We start from the raw sequence: 18650 nt of genomic DNA on the forward strand, positions 1-18650 counted from the left end.
AGGAGTCGTACTCGCAGCGATTCAGATCGCGGTTGATTCCGATCTAAGCGCCGAACAACGGCGCCTCCACGTTCAACACACGTACAGCCTGGGGACGCCTCCTCCTTCTTGATCCAGCAAGGGGAGAGGAGAAGTTGAGGGAGAGCTCCGACAGCACGACGGCGTGGTGGTGGAGCTTGCAGTTCTCCGGCAGGGCTTCGCCAAGCACTACGGAGGAGGAGGAGGTGTTTGGGAGGGAGAGGGCTGCGCCAGCGGAAGGGCTGCGGCTCCCATGCGCCTCCCCACTATATATAGGGGTGGAGGGGGCTGGTTTCTTGCCCTCCAAGTCCATTGGGCGTTGGCAAAGGTGGGGGAAAGAAATCCCATCATTTCCCTTCCCCACCGATTGTTATCCCCCTTTTTTAGGGATCTTGATCTTATCCCTTCGGGATATGATCTTATTCCTTCTAAGGGGGATCTTGGTGCACCTTGACCAGGGGTGTGGGGCCTTGCCCCCACTACCCACGTTCATGTGGGTCCCCCCATGCAGGTGGGCCCCACTTCAGAACCTTCTAGAACCTTCCCGGTACAATACCGAAAAATCCCGAACATTTTCCGGTGGCCAAAATAGGACTTCCCATATATAAATCTTTACCTCTGGACCATTCCGGAACTCCTCGTGATGTCCGGGATCTCATCCGGGACTCCGAAAAACATTCGGTAACTGCACACTAATTCCCATAACAACTCTAGCGTCACCGAACCTTAAGTGTGTAGACTCTACGGGTTCGAGAATCATGCAGACATGACCGAGACAGCTCTCTGGCCAATAACCAACAGCGGGATCTGGATACCCATGTTGGCTCCCACATGTTCCACGATGATCTCATCGGATGAACCACGATGTTAGGGATTCAATCAATCCTGTATATAATTCCCTCTGTCAATCGGTACGTTACTTGCCCGAGATTCAATCGTCAGTATCCCAATACCTCGTTCAATCTCGTTACCGGCAAGTCACTTTTACTCGTTCCGTAACACATCATCCCGTGATCAACTCTTTGGTCACATTGAGCTCATTATGATGATGTCCTACCGAGTGGCCCAGTGATACCTCTCCGTCACACGGAGTGACAAATCCCAGTCTCGATTCGTGCCAACCCAACAGACACTTTCGGAGATACCCGTAGTGTGCCTTTATAGCCACCCAGTTACTTTGTGACGTTTGGCACACCCAAAGCATTCCTACGGTATCCGGGAGTTGCACAATCCCATGGTCTAAGGAAATGATACTTGACATTAGAAAAGCTTTAGCAGAAGAACTACACGATCTTGTGCTATGCTTAGGATTGGGTCTTGTCCATCACATCATTCTCCTAATGATGTGATCCCGTTATCAACGACATCCAATGTCCATGGTCAGGAAACCGTAACCATCTATTGATCAACGAGCTAGTCAACTAGAGGCTTACTAGGGACATATTATGGTCTACGTATTCACACATGTATTACGGTCTCCGGTTAATACAATTATAGAATGAATAATAGACAATTATCATGAACAAGGAAATATAATAATAACCATTTTATTATTGCCTCTAGGGCATATTTCCAACAAGCATGTCTATTTGCAGTTTATGTCATCGATAAAATTTTGAATCAAACATGTCTGTTAACAATTCAGAATAAAATTTCCAGCATCCCACATGTCTTCTAAATTTAAAATAAAATTATAAGTGGGCATCATTATTAAATTTAAAGAGATCAAAAACTAAATTGGTTGGATCAATGATGATCTCAGTTGGCAAAGTCAAGGATGTTTCCGGTGGCATGCCTTTTCACTCTGAAGTAAACATACAAACCTGCCATAATTTCTCGGAAATCCAGAGAAACTAGGGTGCATGATGAGGTTATTCCTGCTGGTGTCACCTAATTAACAACAAAAACAAAAGGAGTAAATACTACAATATGTATATTGCCGAACAATACATGCACTTTCAACTTAACTTTTTTTCAAATCTTCTTATGTTACTTATTCTTATATTCCACAGTGGGCCTTCGTTTCCGTTTTACATAGGTGGCCCAGGACAAGTGAAGGGATTAAAGAAAGGAAGTCGAACAATGCACACCATCAGACGTGGTATACAAAATCAAAAATAAATAAATTTTGCTTTGGATTATAGGACATATTCGATTTTTTTCATTTAATAACTTTTGTTTGTGTAACAGAGTGGATTTAATCTAAATTTATTATTTACTATCATTTAAACTAAAATGATCAACAGAGAATTAAGGAAGGAAAAAGCCGGTCCATGATACGCATACTTTCTAGGAGATTGCAGCAATATGTATACGTATCCACATGAATATCACATCATTGAAACACAAATTACAGTAACTAATACCAATCCAAAGTTTATTACAATAATTTTTATACAAGAGTAATATTACAGACCATACATTGAAAATGACAGCGGAAGAGTATGACAACCCTAAGAGAGTGAGAACAAAACAAAGCGTAACAGAAGACGGTCACATCCACCGACAGAGCTGCAAGGGCGCAAGGCCAAGCGAGGTTAAAAACCTTCTGGACATCTTGACGACTAGTGAACCGAACTCCTAATAGAGAAGCACTTCACTGAACAATGGGAGCAAAGGAAGGAGTGAGTACATAGGATGTACAACAAGACTTACTTTAATAGTTGTATTAAGTTCAATACTTAATTAGGGCATCTTCAACATTGGCCCGCAAATTCGCTCCCACATCCGTCAAAGGACACTGATGCGGGATCCGGCCATCCAGCGCTATTCACGTACATTTCAAGCCGGGTTTCAACAAACCGGATAAAGTTTATTAAAGTTCAGATAGAAAATAGCATAAATCATCCATATATAACATGCAAATAAGTCTAGTACAACAATGGTTCAATTTCAACCGGATGTTCAACAAGTTTTTCATGAACGAATCACGTCGTCTCACACATACTGCCCTTATACAGCTTCATCCAACAGTATAGTACATAAATGGCCGTCCCTCTCATGTGGTACATCACGGTGGTGCGTATAGGCTACACAATATGTATAGCAATATTGAGTGAATGAATGATTCAATTAACAAGTTGAGCAAGAAGAAGCAAAACTTACAATCTCCTCTGTTGATGCGCGCAATGGCCACCTTGCCTCCAGCCGATCAACCGTGTCACAAAACTTGGTAACGCTGGCCTGGATGGTGTACCATCAATACGATAACGACTTCATATTGTGTTTTTGGATGATGTGCATGTCGGAGGGTGCAATGTGCTTTCGACTTCATATTGTGTTTTTGGATGATGTGCGTGTCGGAGAGCCCCCTTCTGCTTCTGCCTATGACAAGACAGATAGGGGGAAAGGCAGGGAGGCGCGTGTTGTTCAGCCGGCGGGAAGACACCTATTCTTGGAGACAAGTCGATCCAGCAGGGCAACGACAAAATGTACAACAGTACGAACAAGCCGGTGGTGAGACAGCGTGGGAAGCTTCGTGTCTGTGTTGGCGCAGGATGGTGGTTGGTCTGGTGGCGAGCTCCGAAGTGCCTGAGGTAGAGGCTGTGGTCGGGAGAAATCCCTGTTGGCTTGGCCGACACCGACGCGGTGGCACCTGAGGGTGCTGCCGGACCTTCCTGGAGGGCGTCGGGGCTACCCTTCCTCTCTCCTCGCCGCGTACCGGGGGAAACCCTTGGCAGCAGCGTCATCATCGTCGCGTCCCTTCTTGGAGGTGTTGTTTGGTACCGGCGCTTCGGATTCTCGGAGCTTGGTGGGCGATCTTCGGTGGACGCAGCGGTCACGAGGCTTCGTCGTTTTTGTCGATCCGCCGTTATCGGCATTTGTTTCTTTTCCTTTTTTTCTCTTTCTTTTCTTTTGGGCGTGTTTGTGCTGCTTTCACCCTAGTCCCTATCGTTGATTGTATCGGATAGTTGTTTTATAATACAAAGCGGGGAACCCTTTTTATTAACAAGCCGGTGAAGCTGGAAACAGCTGAGGTACGCGTACAAGGAGCACAGCAATGTAATTAAGGTGTTGTTCTTGTGACACCTCAGCTGCCGTCTGCTGTCCGGTGAGATTGTCGCTTACGAAACCCAGCCCGTACGCTGCATTGACCATGTAAGATGCCAACTCATAATCGTTGCTTGCACATGATTGCTGTTAGACCTAACGCTCGAGCTCACACGAGAGAGGAAGACGAAGATGTTTGTGCCGCGTTCGAAGTTGCAGCTTTTCTACTCTGTATTTCTCTTCTTATCCAGCGATTACATAGCTAACAGAAAAACGAAAAACTAGGCCACGTCCGGGTCGTGAGTGCTGCCATCCCAGCGCTCCCCGCGCGTCGCCTGTGGTGCGGCCATGACCATCTCCTTCGTGCCATCCCACGATCAGGTCAGAGCCGCAGGTTCAGCTAACAAACTACGTCCGAGTCGCAGCTCGGCTTATTTCTGAAGAAAGCAAACTACTATCGAAACTGACAAAGAAAACAAACACCTATGCCTGACGAAACTGAAACTTACTTCAGCAGCTATTAACTGACATTCTCCCCCTTAATCAGCTGCTGATGTCGATCATGCCCAACTTCTCTCGCAACTCCTGGAACTTCACCCGTGGCAGAGCCTTGGTCATGATGTCAGCCAGTTGCTCGCCGGTGTGGATGTAGTCGACGGCGATCCTTCCATCTTGCACACACTCACGGATGAAGTGAAACCGCGTCTCGATGTGCTTGGTTCTGTCATGGAAGACAGGATTCTTGCAAAGTTGGATTGTTGACTTGTTGTCGATGTGCAGTGGTGTTGCACTCCCTGGATCTCCCAATAGATCACAAAGCATCCGCCGGAGCCAGACGCCTGTGCACGCGGATGTGGTTGCCGCCATGTACTCGGCTTCGCATGACGAGAGGGCGATCACCTTCTGCTTCTGGGACTGCCAGCTGATCACACTCTTGTCGAACACAAACACCGTCCCTGAGGTGCTCTTCCTGTCATCAACATCGCCGGCGAAGTCCGCATCACTGTAACCAACCAGCTGCGGCTCCGGCTCACCTTTCTTGTATCTGCACCCATAGTTCAGGGTGCCTACAACATACCTTAGTAGCTGCTTCACCACTGCCCAGTGCTCTGTTGTGGGCGCCTCCATGAACCTGCTGACAAAGCCAACCGCAAATGAGATGTCCGGTCGCGAGTGCACCAGGTAGCGGAGGCTGCCGACGATGCTGCGGTAGAGCTTTCTGTCCACTGGCGGGCTCGTGCTTTCTTTGCTCAACTTCAGGCGCGGCTCCATCGGGACGTGTACTGGATTGCAGCCTGTAAGTCCGGCCTTGTCCACGATCTTGGCCGCGTAGCTTGCCTGCTTGAGGGTGATCGCGTCGTCTCCTTGGTGTACCTCGATCCTGAGGTAGTAGCTCAGCAGCCCGAGGTCGCTCATGGAGAAGACGGACTGCATCTGATGCTTGAACTGCGCGATGGCCTCCATGCTCGAGCCAGTGACGACGAGATCGTCGACGTAGACCCCCAGCAGCAGCCGCTCGTCACCATTGCACCTCATGTACACGGCGTGCTCCGATGGGCTCTTTTGAAAACCGAGCGACACCAGCGTGTCGTCCAGCTTGATGTTCCAAGCGCGCGGCGCTTGACAGAGCCCATACAGTGCTTTGGACAGACGGAGCACCTTATCTTCCTCGCCAGGGCACTCAAAACCAGGCGGCTGCACAACGTATACCTCCTCCTGCAGCTCTCCGTTGAGGAAGGCGGATTTGACGTCCAGATGATGCACCTCCCAGCCTGCCTGTGCAGCGATTGCAAGCAGTAACCGCACGGACTCGAGCCGCGCGACCGGAGCGAACACCTCGTCGTAGTCCATGCCCGGCCGCTGCGCGTATCCCTTCGCGACCAGCCTTGCTTTGTGCTTGATGACCTCTCCGGCGGAGTTCTTCTTCAGCTTGAAAACCCACTTCAGCCCGATGGCCTGTTTGCCGGCGGGGAGCGTGGCGAGCGTCCACGTCTTGTTCTCATCAATGGACTGGAGCTCATCCAGCATGGCCGCCCGCCAGGCTGCGTGCGGTTCCGCCTCCTCGAATGTGTTTGGCTCCTCTCCAGCCACAAGGAGTAGCTCGGCCGGATCCAGGGTCACCGGCTCAGCTTCTTCGAGAACGGTGTCGACCGAGCGGTAGCGTCGTGGCGCCTCATGGGTGCCCAACGCAGTGTCCGGCGTGGCTCCAGGAGGGGTGAGACGTACCCGTCCCTCACGCCCTTTCCCTTGTACACCACAGGTTCGGGGTTGTGGGTGTGTACTGGCGTGTCTCCGCGCACCGCGGACGCGGGCGATGCACCCCCAGATGGAGTGTGGGCGCGCACCGGCGTGTCTGGACTCGCCGCGCTCGCAGGTGTTGTCATTGCCTGCTCCGGCTGCTGCGTCAGGGCCACCGTGGGCGCGAATTCGATGACGAAAGTTCCCTCCCCCGGAGTCACTGTCTGCCAGTCCCAGATCGCCGACTCGTCGAAGACGGCGTCGCGAGTAACGTGCACTCGCTTGCCCACGGGATCGTAGACGCGCCACGCCTTGGATTGTCCGTGCTCGTACCCGATGAAGACAGTGCGCAGGCTGCGGCCGTCCAGCTTCTTGAGGCCTGGCCGTGTCACCTTGGTGTGTGCGACGCAGCCGAACGTGCGGAAGTAGCTCACCGCCGGCTTGTCGCCGTGACAGGCTTCATACGGCGTCATGCCGCGCACTGCCTTCGTGGGCGCGCAGTTGAGCAGGTGAACAGCGGTGGTCACCGCCTCCCCCCAGAACTCGTTCGGCACTCCCTTTGCCTTCAGGAGACACCGTGCCGTCCCGACGACGGTCTGGTTCCGGCGCTCTATGATGCCGTTTTGCTGCGGCGAGTACGGGGTAGTGAGCTGCCGGCGTACACCTCGGTCAGCGCAGTACTCCCCGAACTCCGTTGAGGTGAATTTGCCGCCCCTGTCGGTTCGGAGCGCGCGCAGCTTGACGGAGGTCTCCACCTCCACGCCGGCCTGCCAGCGCTTGATTGCCGCTGGTGCCTCATCTTTCCTGCTCAGGAGCATGATCCACATATAGCGTGACTTGTCGTCCACGAGCAACAGGAAGTACCTCTTTCCTCCGTGCGTCGGCGGCGTGATCGGGCCGCATAGATCACCGTGGACCAAATCCAGGCGATCGCCCGCCCGGTAGTTCGCCTCCGTAGGGAACGGGGCACGGCGCTGCTTGCCGACAAGACAGCTATCGCACACCTGATCGGCGTGCTCGACCAAGGGCATGCCGCGCACCATGCCGTCCTGGGCCAGCTTCCGGAGCGCGTCGAAGTTGAGGTGGCCGTAGCGGGCGTGCCAGCGCCACGCGTCCTCACCGGTCATGGCCGTTAAACATACCGGCCGCGTGATCTCCAGCTCGACGGTGTAGAGGCGATTCCTCGATCTATACACCTTGGCGATGATGTTCTCCTGACGATCGCGCACCACCATCATGCCGCTCCGCACCAGAGCGGTGCAGCCTGCCTCGTCCAGCTGCCCGACGGAGATGATCGAGGTACGCAGGCGAGGTATGTAGTATACCTTTGAAAGCACGCGGTGACGCCCTCCGTGAGCGACGAAGACCACCGTCCCGCGCCCCTCGATCTCGACCACCGACCCGTCACCGAAACGCACCGTCCCGGCGACGTGGCGATCCAGCTCCGAAAAAACGGTGGAGTTGCCCGTCATGTGGTTTGATGCGCCGGTGTCCAGATGCCAGAGTGGTTCCTTGGCGTCGCCGGCGGCCCCGAGGCTGACCTCTGCGCCCTCCTCGTGGAGGTGCACGAGCTGATCGCCGCTCGCGTCCAGTTCGGGCTTGTCAGGCAGCGGCGTCACGTGCGCCAAGAGGAGCGCAGGATCCTCGTCCTCTGCCGCCACGAGGTGCGCCTCGCCGCCGCCCTTGTCCTTTATCTTCTTGCGGCACTCGTGAGCCCAGTGGCCGCTAATACCACAGTAGCGGCAGTTGCCGGAGCGCTTGGGTCCAGCTTTTCCGCCGCCGGGGCGGGCGACACCCTTTCCGCGGTCGCCGTGGCCCTTTCCGCGCCCCTTCTTGCTGCCGTTGCCCCCCCCCCCCCCCCGCTGGAGGACCCGCCTTGATCACCGCACCCCATCCGCGCATTCCACTCCTCCAGAGTGAGCAGGAGCTTGCTGCCGCCCTCCTCCTCGGCGTCCAGCTCGTACCGCTCCTCGTCCGCCTTGAAGCGACCGATGATTTCCTCGATCGACGTCGTGTCCAGGTCGACCAGGTTGTCGATGGAGACTGCGAGCTGCGAGTACCTCTTGGGGACGATTCGCAACCACTTCTGGATCACGCGCTTGTCGCTGATCGCGTCTCCGAGCTCGCCGAGGTGCGCACACAGCCCTGTGAGGCGCATGGCCAGATCATCAATGGACTCACCGGGTTTGTGGCGCAGCTGATCGAACTCCCCCCGCAGGGTCTGGGCCTTTGCGTCTCGAACGCGCGCGGAGCCCGCGCGCATGGCGCGGATCGCCTCCCACAGCTCCTGGGAGGTCTGGTGCTTGCGCGGCATGGGCAGCATCTCAGGGGGCACCGATCGGAGGATGAACTCCATCGCGCCCTTGTCGTTGCGGTACCCGTACTCATCGTCGAGATCCTCCGCGCCCAGGATCGCGCGCCACATCCCTCTCGCCTGCATCCCGACCTCCATGAGGAGGCTCCACTCGGCGTAGTTCGTGCGGGTCAATGGTGGCACGTTGGCGTGACCCGACACGACCGGAGCGAACTGCCTCGCCACCGCCAGCTCGCGCCCTTGGCCGGCTGCGGACTTTGGCGAGCCTTTGCTGCCGTCGTCGTCGGCGTCCCCTGCCTTCTTCTTGCCATCATCACCTGCCATCACAGGACCTAGCGATGCGGCTCTAATGCCACTTGTCAGACCTGACTCTCGAGCTCACACGAGAGAGGAAGACGAAGATGTTTGTGCCGCGTTCGAAGTTGCAGCTTTTCTACTCTGTATTTATCTTCTTATCCAGCGATTACATAGCTAACAGAAAAACGAAAAACTAGGCCACGTCCGGGTCGTGAGTGCTGCCATCCCAGCGCTCCCCGCGCGTCGCCTGTGGTGCGGCCATGACCATCTCCTTCGTGCCATCCCACGATCAGGTCAGAGCCGCAGGTTCAGCTAACAAACTACGTCCGAGTCGCAGCTCGGCTTATTTTTGAAGAAAGCAAACTACTGTCGAAACTGACAGAGAAAACAAACACCTATGCCTGACGAAACTGAAACTTACTTCAGCAGCTGTTAACTGACAATTGCCACATCCTTTTCAAAAACATGATTGCCACATTAGTTTGATATATACATGCGTGGCGCGATAGGCCGTTTACTAACAACAACCATATGCAGCTTGGAAATATAAATTCAAGCAATGACAACACGGCCACTAAATAATAAAAGCCACGCAAATCAGCTAATATTCTTTTAATGAACCTTGACAACATCGGAGCGCCTGCACGTCGACATGCTTCCCCCTATATAAGCAGTAGGAGCACCCCTCAAGGTCGCTGCAAGAACCTCAAGTAATACTGCTGTAAGCAAGCTTTGATGGCCGCCATGGCTCGGAACCCCCTCCTGCTCCTCCTTCTTGTCGGCGTAATCGTGGCGCTATGCTCCGTCGTGTCCCCTGCGGCGGCCGGAAGAGCCCTTCTGCAGGATAGCAGCTCCGGCCGTCTTATTATGAACTTTCGTGTCCGCAACATAGTCGGCAACGCTACGGTTGAGATTCCCCCCAACCCATAGTCACGACAGGCCGGTGACTCATGGGCCAACTTGTCCTGGATTTCTCAATTGATGATCATTCCTTATTATTTCCCTTTTGTTTGTCGTGGATTTCTTTAAATTGATACTTTTAAATTGATACTGCTGTATGTGTTCTGCATGGAGATTTCATTGCTCAGCCTCACTTGCTTGCTGCCTGGTGGTTCGTCTTGTGTAATAAATATGTCGTGGATTTCTTTAAATTGATACTTCCTCCGTCTAGGTGAATAAGTCATCTTAGGTTGTGCACCGTGACCAAGGAGGAGAAGAAAACAAGAGAACTTAATGTTTATTTGCTAATTAATAGCATTGCATGCAATGAACTAACCACTGCATGTCGTGTTTGGGAGTCTCAAATCATTAAAAGCATGCACACCCACATCTCTTATTGGTTGATATGTCAAGAAACAAGAAACGAGGTAGAAGTTAATGCACCGCGCCTAAGTGTTTTGGGATTATTTGGTTTTCGTAAGATGACTTACACACCTAGACGGAGGGAGTACTATTGTATGTGTTCTGCCTGGCGCTTTCATTGCTCAGCCTCACGTGCTTGCTGCCTGGTGGTTCGTCTTGTATAATAAATGTCATGGATTGCTTTAAATTGATACCGTTGTATGTGTTCTGCCTGGAGCTTTCATTGCTCAGCCTCGCGTGCTTCCGCCTGGTGGTTCGTTTTGTATACTCCCTCCGTCCAGGTGCATAGTGCACCGCAACCAAGGCGGAGGGGAAACGAGAAAACTTAATGTTTATTATTGATTAATAGCGTTGCATGTAATGGACTGACCACTAGATGTCGGGTTTGGTAGTATCAAGTCATTGAAAGCATAAACGCCCCACATATCTTATTGATTGATTCCTTTATTTATGTCAAAAATAAGAAACAAGGTGGGAGTTAATGCACCGCGCCTAAGTGTTTTGGGATTACTCAGGCTGATTGTAATGGGGAGTATCATATACTGGTATCATGCATATAATACTAGTGTATGATACTACTTCCGTAATGCATAGTATCATATGATACTACTTTCATAATGCATAGCATCATAAGTTAGTATCATAAAGGAGGGAGTTTGCCTTATACACCTAGACGGAAGGAGTAATAAATATATATGGTGGCTATTCACATTTGCTTAGTTTGTAGTGCTCTCTAATCCATATTTAATTCACGCGCACTTAGTATAAATTTCTATTAAATGTGCGTCAATTAATATTGATTGGAGGCAATGTTACTTTTTTCAATATAAATTTTATCTATCCTGGTAATAAATTAATGGAGACATTAACGGGATTATGCTTTTGCACAGCTGCATGTATTGATCGTTCAGAATGATATATTAACCCTTTACACATTAAGCATGTGTTTGACCTTGCGTTGGCTTATAATTCCGTTTGTTGTCGTCTAGTTTGATGTTTGTTTGATTAATTTTTACGTGTTTCTACGTTTAAATTTTACATTAAATTATAAAATTAACACATCACAAATAGTTCAGCAATGACAAACTGAACCTTAATCATGGGACCATACAAGATATGAATCTTGAATTCTTTGTATATAAGTAATTTTTCACAACACTGAAAAATCCATCCTATGACATGAAAGCAAACTTAATCAGAGATGTTATGTAATGACTCAGACGGAGATAATCGAAATTCATAATCTGGTACCATACATCTTTCAACGTTTGATAAAATGATGTAAATTGTATCTTTTTTCTTTTAATTTCTCGACAAAGAAATGGAGGGAAGACATGGACGGCTCACCAATATGCCCGCGGTGAGGTCAACCAGCCAGACCAGACGCAGCATGTCTAAATTCTCCCAGGCCCATCTAGGCCCCTTTGAAATGCAACAAGTGCAAATGGACTACGTGACAGCTAGCTTCTTAACTACTTGCGCATTATGGAATTCCTGGAGAACGCAGAATTCACACTGTGAACCATATGTATGAAAAACGTGTGGCTAGGTCTCAGTCGACTGAGACTTAACCAAGTCTCGGTCAAGTGGCATAGCATATAAAGAAGAAAAAGAAAAAGTTTAAAAGAAAATTTTGCACGGATCTCCACGTAAGATCTTATGAATATAGCATCGACTGAGAACAGCTAGGTCGTGTCACGGACAAAGCCGAGCACCATCGTCGCACGGCCACGCCACCAAAACAAAACAAATCAGCGTACCCCCCCCCCCCCCCCTCCACCCAGACACACACACACACACATGTTGAAGCGACAAGAAGAGTCGGCAAGTGGGTTGCAAGATCGGATCGGGCCTGAGGAAGAAGCCATGGAGGAAGCGTCAATGATGTCGTACATAGCGCCCCGGATGGCCATGCACTGAGAAGCGTCCCAAATCAAGCATGGTGTCCAACATCACCAATTTCAGCACCGAAGACATCACGAGCAACCAAGACGATGCCTTCATGAAGGGGGGCGAAGTTGGGCTGCCGCCATCGTCCGGTCCAGAGAACCGAACCTAGGGTTTCCCCAGATGCTCGAAGGAGGACAGGATGAAAGGCCATGACAACGCCTTTAAGAAGGGGACATTATATGAGCGCTCCATTATATATCCGCAAATGTCATTGTTGCCAGCATCGGCAAGCTGAGCAAGGATTTCGCCCCGTCCTTTGACCGAATCACCCCAAATGTTGTCGGATCAGAAATCGGAGACAAGGAAACCATATCGCTGCCTGGAACCAACCACTACAGGAAGGAGAGTTGCACCCATCACCAGAGACGAAGGTGACATGGGCGCCGCCAGATGCACCACCACCTACAACCTCCACCATGAACACGTACGACATGCTGCAAGCACCCAAACCACCACCAACGCCACAATCCATATCTAGGTGGGGGAGGGCTGCGTCACCGCCAGCTGCACCAAAGCCAGCAGAAAGGAGGAGGCATGGTCGGCCTGGGCCATGGGGAGGAGCAGCCGGGAGGGGTTTGCTAAAGCAACCTTAGGTCGTGGAGTAAATTTGGTTCCCCGAAATAAGTTGTACTCATAGGAGAGAGAAACGATTAAGGGAAAGATTTGGACTGCCTAAATTTCATTCTCTAAGTCTTTGTGCTACTAATTGTCATACGGACCGATTCATTAGCGAGTGAAAGCATGTCTATTTGCGGTTTATGTCACCGATAAATTTTTGAATCAAATATGGCTGTTAACAATTCAGAGTAAAATTTCCAGCGTTGCACATGTATTCTGAATTTAAAATAAAATTATAACTGGACATCTTTATTAAATTTAAATAAATCAAAAACTAAATTGGGTGGATCAATGATGATCTCAGTTGGCAAAGCCAAGGATAGTTCCAGTGACATGTCTTTTCACTCTGAAGTAAACATACAGCGTGCCATCATTTCTGGGAAATACAAACAAATTAGGGTGCATGATGAGGTTATTCCTGCTGGCGCCACCTAATTAAAAACAAAAATAAAGAGAGTAAGTCCTACAAATATGTATATTGAGGAACAATACATGCACTTTCAGCTTATTGTTTCAAATCTTCTTATGTTAATTTTTGTATATTACACAATAAGCCTTCATTTCAGTTTTACATAGGTGACCCAGGACAAGTGAAGGGATTAAAGGAAGGAAGTCGAACAATTCACACCATCAGACGTTGTATACAAAATCAAAAATAAATAAATTTTGCTTTGGATTATAGAACATATTTGATTTTTCCATTTAATAACTTTTGTTTGTGCGACAGAGCGGATTTAATCTAACTTTATTATTTACTATCATTTAAACTAAAATGGTCAACAGAGAATTAAGGAAGGAAAGAGTCGGTCCAAGATACGCATAATTTCTAGGAGATTGCAGCAATATGTATACATATCCACATGAATATCACATCATTGAAACACAAATTACAATAACTAATACCAATCCAAAGTTTATTACAATAGTTTTTATACAAGAGTAATATTACAGACCATACATTGAAAATGACAGCGGAAGAGTATTACAACCCTAAAAGAGTGAGAACAAAACAAAGCGTAACAGCCCCCGCAAAAAAAACAAAGCATAATAGAAGACAGTCACATCCACCAACAGAGCTGCAAGGGCGCAAGGCCAAGCGAGGTTAAAAACCTTCTCAACGTCTTGACGACTAGTGAACCGAACTCCTAATGGAGGAGCACTCCACTGAAGAATGGGAGCAAAGGAAGGAGTGAGTACATAAGATATACAACAAGACTTACTTTAATACTCCCTGATTTCAACAAGTGACTAAATACGGAGCAAAATGAGTGAATCTACACTATAAAATATGTCTATATACATTCGTATGAGGTAGTCCATTTGAAATCTCTAAAAAGACAAATATTTAGGTACGGATGGAGTAGTTGTAATAACTCCATGGAAGAGTATTACAACCCCAAGAAGGCGAGAACAAAACAAAGCGTAACAGAAAGCGGTCACATCCACCAACAAAGCTGCAAGGCCAAGCACATTCCAAAAAAAAAACTTTTCAAAAAAAAAGCTGCAAGGCCAAGCGAGGATAAAAATCTTATGGACGTCTTGACGACATGTGAATCGAACTCCTTCTCTATTACAAAAATAAAAAGACTAAATCCTATTTTGCATTCATTAGCTTGTCATAAATTGAAACCATTATAGTACTCCCTCCGTCTAGGTGTGTAAGAGCAAGTACAATAGAGCTGAGTCAGCGGGCTATAAAGAATAAATTACTATATTTCTACTTAGTTGGAGGAAAGATAAGAGGAGAGAGAAGATAAGCGGGCTCTTCGTAAAGAGCCAGCTCTAGCACGTGCTCCTAGGCACTTTGTGAGAATGAAAGGTGGGCCACATAATAAAAAAGGAATACACTCTTTTGATCTACTATTGTACATGTTGGCTATAAGATGAGCTGTAGATGACATGGCACTGGCTTATAGCCAGCGGCTGGCTATACTATTAACCATGCTCTAAGTCATCTTACGTTGTGCACCACGACCAAGACGGAGAGGAAAACGAGAAACAGCAGTGCTATACGGACGACACAAGACGGACGATTCATGCACGACAGTGAAATCCAGCCGCGCATGCATGGGTACAGGAGAGCAATGTCCGCCAGATTCTTAATCGTCTTCAGGTCATCTACGCTTTTGTCGTCCGTAGAGCAGTTTCGAACGAGAAAACTTAATGTCTTTTTGCTAATTAATAGCATTGCATGCAATGAACTAACCATTGCATGTCATATTTGGTAGTCTCAAGTCATTGAAAGCATGCACGGCCCACATCTCTTATTGGTTGATATGTCACAAAACAAGAAACGAGGAGGGAGTTAATGTACCGTGCCTAAGTGTTTTGGGATTATTTAGTTTTCGTAAAGTGACTTACACACCTAGACGGAAGGAGTATTACGTATATGTCAGCATAGATGACAAGCTAATGAATGCCAAAATCAGGCACAAGTTCATACTAGATGGCAAGCCAATGAACTTGTGCCTGATTTTGGTTGTATACTATTTGTATATGAACTTGTGCCTGATTTTGGTTGTACACTGTCTGTTCATGTGCTTCGTATGTGGTCAAGAAATTACCTTTGATTTGGTTTGGTTTGTATATGAACTATCTGTAAATTTCATTAATTCAATTCATTTGTTCAATTGTCTATTTGGATGGAGTTCAATCGAGATTTTTTTTTTCATTTCCCACATACCTGATGGATAAAAAAACACCTGGACCGATTGTTTTCCGGCAGTCACTTTTTTTAAGAAAGGACATTGAGATGGTATCCGTTCTATTGACAAAGTGATGGGACACAATTCAAGATTTTTATGACGTGAATTTAACACAGAGGCATAGAAACACTCGGGATTTATTCCACGGATGGGCTTTTACTTTGATGGTCCACTATTTTTATGTCTTTCCTCTCAGGAACACATAGGCATAGATGGGCACAAAAGCAAAGAAACACACGGGCTTCATTCTGCCGATGGGCTTTTACTTTAGTGGTCGACTCTTTGTATGTCTTTCCTTTCAGAAACTGACAAACCAAAGGACGACAACTAGCTTAGGATAGATGGTCACAGAAACAGAGAAACACACAGGCTTTTACTTTGGTGGTCGACTCTTTTTATGTCTTTCCTCTCAGGAACTGACCAACGAGAGGACGGCAACTAGTTAGCATAGATGGGCACAAAAGTAGAAAAACACACGGCCTTTATTCTGACAATGGGCTTTTATTTTGGTGGTCGACTCTTTTTTGTCTTTCCTCTCAGGAACTGGTCAATCAGAGGACGACAACTAGCTTAGCATAGATGGGCACGGAAGCAGAAAAACACACGGCATTTATTTTGACGATGGGCTTTTACTTTGGTGGTTGACTCTTCTTTGTCTTTCCTCTCAGAAACTGATCAATCAGAGGACGACAACTAGCTTAGCATAGATGGACACAGAAGCAGAAAAACACACGGCATTTATTCTTACTATGGGCTTTTACTTTGATGGTCGACTTTTTTTATGTCTTTTAGGCACGACTTCTCTTTATGATTTTTTTTTTGTTGCTCTTTGGTTTCCCTAATAAGAGCATGGTAAACCAGCTGATGGCTATATAAAAATGACATTCATCAAGAGTTCTATGTGATTTGATTTTTAAATTTTATTTTGAAAGGAGGGAAAGACCTTGAGCATGTAATTTGATACTATGTGGATATTTGCATCAACCACAAAACCACCATAGCAGACCAGGGCCCTGTTTGCTTCACAAGTCTTAGGACTTTTTTTAGTCCCAACTTATAAGTCCCAAGTCCCTAAAAAGTCCCTACCTGTTTGGTTTCTGGGACTTAATATGGACTAAAAGACCATATTACAACTATAAGTCCCTATAAGTCCCTTCTTGAGAGTCTAATTTTATAAGTCCCAAATGCCACTTTAAGTCCCTATAAGTCCTTCCTGTTTGGTTTAGATGGGACTTATAGGGACTTTTTTAAGTCCCTAAATCAATAAGTCTCTGAAAACAAACACCCTCCAGGTTTATCAGTTGCTAGCAGTTCCAGCCTCGGCGGCAAGCCGTGCCTGGATCGTCCCGGCGTACTCGACGAGGCGGTCGACGTCCTGGAAGACGGCCTTGGCAGCGTCCAGCTCGCCGAAGCGCACCATCCACGCCGCCAGCAGCGGGGCCTTGCCAGCATCAAAGAAGTTGTGGCCGGAGAGCCTCTCGGTGACGCGCACCCACGGGACCATGCTGCCGAGCAGGACGTCGACGTACCCGACGCGGCCGCCGCCGAAGAACCCCTGATCCTCCCCCTCGGAGCGCTCCCCCAGGGCCCCCTCCAGCGTTTCCACCGCCGCGACGGTCCGCCTCGTCCACTCCGCCCTCTCCTCGTCCGTCCCCGACCGCACGACCATCCCCCACGGCGCCAGCAGCTCGTCGTCCACGAAGGCGGCCCAGAAGCGGGCGGCGGCGCGCTCGCAGGGGTCGGCGGGGAGGAGGGGCGGGCGGGTGCCACCGAAGGCCTCGTCGATGTACTGCACGATGACCCGGGACTCGCAGACGGGCTTGCCGCCGTGGAGGAGCACCGGCACCGCCTTGTGGACGGGGTTGGAGCGGAGGAGCAGGTCGCTCTTGTCGCTCCTCCACGTACTCGTAGGGCACGCCCTTGAGGTGCAGCGCCAGCCTCACCCTGGCCACGTACGGGCTCGCCCAGTTCCCCAGCAGCTTCACCTCGCCTCCTCCCGCCATTGCAGCTCCTCCCTCTCGTCTCGTCCTGTGGAATTCTCTATCGATGATGGGTGATTAACTAGTGTAATGGGGTGGACTATATGTAGCGAGAGAGACTATCATCCATGAGGCTGAATTATATATGCCGACGATTTTTCGCCCAACACGTGCTCGTGCATACTCGATCAGCAACATTGGGGTTGGGGGGATAAATATTTTCCCATCGGCCTAGACTAGATGGTAACACTTGAACGTTCAGTGGATACTTAATTGGGTCTTCAAGCTAGTGGATCTATCCAAGGAAGCTTCCAAGCTCTGTACCGGAACTTGTTTCGAATAACTGAAACACCACTTGCTCCATAATGAGATGTCAGTTACTATAGTTATATATGTCCACAGAGGGTGGATCCAACTTGATAATGATAATGAAGTGCATTTTCACTGTCGAATACCATATCAAAGTGAACGGAGATGTTATTACCGAGGCAAACACATCCCAAAGAGGGCTTCGCCAGGGGACCCAAGCAATTCTCAAGAATTCAATCACATAATATTGAATACATATGAAGCTTTCTCAAGACAAATCATCTATTCTATTTAGTAAAAATATGAGGCCTGGGCAGAAGAAATGAAGAGCATTCTGAACTCTGAACATTATGTCTGAGGGCCTTTCGTCAAAATACTTGGCTCTTCCAACGTATCTTGGCAAAGCAAAAGCGATAAAATTTGAATGGAAAGGGATTCAAGGCCGGAAGGAGAAACTACTTTCAAAGACTGGAAAAAGAAATATTGATAGAAGGTGACAAGCTGTACTGCAAGTTATTCTTGTTAACACCATGGCGTCCTTTGACTGTACCAGAACTTGTTTCGAATAACTGAAGCACCACTTGCTCCAAATGAGATGTCAGTTATTGTAGTTATTTCGACGGAGGGTGGATAAATTAACTTGATAATGAAGTGCATTTTCACTGTCAAATACCATATCAAAGTGAATGGGGATGTTGCTGAAACAATCACACCCCAAAGAGGGCTTCGCCAGGGGACCCACTTTCCCCACATTTTTTTAGAACAGTTTCCCCACATATTGGATGTAATAACATACGTACTCCCTCCGTCCGGAAATACTTGTCGAAGAAATACATAAAAATAGATGTATCTAGAACTAAAATACGTCTA

The 18650-nt window shown here is 48.5% G+C and overlaps 1 pseudogene; it reads right to left on the minus strand.

The window, feature by feature from the left end:
- Positions 1-15299: 15299 nt before the first annotated feature.
- On the minus strand, positions 15300-17495 carry LOC109744315 (probable glutathione S-transferase GSTU6; annotated as a pseudogene).
- Between the last annotated feature and the right edge of the window lie 1155 nt (positions 17496-18650).

Source organism: Aegilops tauschii, chromosome 7 (genome assembly GCF_002575655.3).
Source record: "Aegilops tauschii subsp. strangulata cultivar AL8/78 chromosome 7, Aet v6.0, whole genome shotgun sequence".
Classification (NCBI taxonomy): Eukaryota; Viridiplantae; Streptophyta; class Magnoliopsida; order Poales; family Poaceae; genus Aegilops; species Aegilops tauschii.